Source organism: Macadamia integrifolia, chromosome 9 (genome assembly GCF_013358625.1).
Source record: "Macadamia integrifolia cultivar HAES 741 chromosome 9, SCU_Mint_v3, whole genome shotgun sequence".
Classification (NCBI taxonomy): Eukaryota; Viridiplantae; Streptophyta; class Magnoliopsida; order Proteales; family Proteaceae; genus Macadamia; species Macadamia integrifolia.
In genome coordinates, this window is record NC_056565.1 from 8,048,230 (window position 1) to 8,050,337 (window position 2,108).

Below are 2,108 nucleotides of genomic sequence, written 5' to 3' on the forward strand. Positions count from 1 at the left end.
TAATTGTTAGATCAGTTGGAAATTGATATAAACTGTCAAATTTAAATTTTATTGTAATGCTAAAATACATAGTGACTGACAACTGTATAGAACTCAACGAGATATGGTATTTTTGGGAAGTGAGATGTCAATCAGATATCCATGGTCATTGGATTAGATGGGGCAAATCTACACCATTGATATTCTTTTGTGAAAATTATCTTAATATTCTGAGTAATAGAAAAATGTAGCGGTGGTCAGGTAGCGGTTCTTGATGCGGGATCATAGTTAGCAATTCGGCCGAATAATTCGCAAATTATTCGGCCGAACCGAATTTTAAAGAATTTTATCAAAAATTCGGACCGAATCCGAATTAAAAATAAAATTCTTTAAAATTCGCGACTTTTTCAAAAATGAATATAATTCGCGAATAATTCGGACCGAATCCGAATTATTCGGTCCATTTAAACATTATTTTAAAAAAAAACCAAAAAAAAAAAAAAAAAAATAAAAAAAAAAAAAAATTTTTTTAAAAAAAAAATCCCAATAAGATTTTTTGACCGAATCCTTAAATTAATCGTCCGAATTATTCCGAATAATTCTCCGTCCGAATAATTCCCGAATCCGAATTTGCTAACTATGTGCGGGATATAACCTTCGAAAACATGGTGGGGCTATCGAAGCACTAGGCAGTGGCACTTAGGGTGGGGTCGAACCTGTCGGCCTTCCACTGATGCGACATTCTGGCCTACCAAGACACTCTCTATGTCCAGTCCTCAGCCAATTCTACGTGGATTGCCTTGTCATCGGCACCGTCGACTTCATATTCGGCAATGACATCCACACCCACCTCCTAGACTCGGGACAGAAGAACATGGTGACGGCCCAGGGGAGAGCTGATGCAAACCAGAACACCGGCATCATCATCTAGAAATGTAGGATCGAGGCCACCACTGATTCGGAATCATTGAAGACCAGGTTCCTGACTTACCTAGGAAGGCCATGGAAGCAATACTCGAGAACCATCATAATGTAGTCCAATATCATAGACATCATCGATTCCGTAGGTTGGCACTTATGGAACGTCGATTTCATGCTTGACACATTGTTTTACGGGGAGTATGAGAACATGAGCGCTGGGGCGGGGACTTCGAACAAGGTGGATTGGAAAGGTTACAAGAACATCACTGATGCAGCCCAGGTTCAACCCTTCATCGTTTCCTCTTTCATTGCCGGTGACACTTGGTTGCCCTCCACTTGCTTTCCCTTCTCTCTCGGTCTTTGAATGCTTTTCATGCTAACATTAACTCTGCTCCAGACAACCAAGCAAGGTCAAGAGGAGTCACCAAGATGTTTCGACGAACTTTGTTGTAGTGGGGAGAAAGATGAAGATGAAAAGAGAAATGAGGAAGAGGGAGAGAAAGGTGTGAACATAGTAATGGGTTGCCTACAGTTGCAGAGGGGGTTTGCACAAGGGGGAAGAAGAAGATAGAAGCGAGAAGCGAGAAGAAGAAATGAGGAAGAGAGAGAGATGCATCAGGAAATCCAATTTTTTTCATGGAAATCTGACTGACATCCCTGTTCCCAAAAATACCGTATCTGGTTGAGTTCTATACAGTTGTCAGTCACTATGTATTTTAACATTACAATAAAAATTTAAATATGACGGTTTATATCAATGTTTAGCTAATCCAACGACCAAGGCTTGCTAGCATTCCTACTTCTATTGTAATCTGCTAGCATTCCTAACCCACTCTTGAATGAAAATATTGAAAAAGTGGTTCAGCTCACCCAGCCTCTTCTTATAAAAGTTGAAAAAAATACATTATTAAGTTTGAAAAAGATGAGAAACTCAAATACTCAGTACGCAAACCCAAAGGTCAGCAACCCAAATTCTTCTTGAGAATTCACAGTTGAGGAAAACATATTGAATGTTCTCTCGATCACAGAGACATAGATCACAGACAGGATCTAGGTCCACCCATTAATGCAGGAAGTCTGTTTTAGGTATCCCATCATGAACCAGTCTCCAAAAGAACAACTTAACTTCGGGAAGGATTTTTTGTTTCCAAACAAACCACCACCAATGAGAGCAAGAAGATAAGCATAAACACCTGCTATAGCACCCA

At 39.7% G+C, this 2,108-nt stretch overlaps 1 pseudogene; it reads left to right on the plus strand.

Moving 5' to 3' along the window:
* Window positions 1-602: 602 nt before the first annotated feature.
* LOC122089075 lies at window positions 603-1,470 on the plus strand (annotated as a pseudogene).
* The last annotated feature ends 638 nt before the right edge of the window (window positions 1,471-2,108 follow it).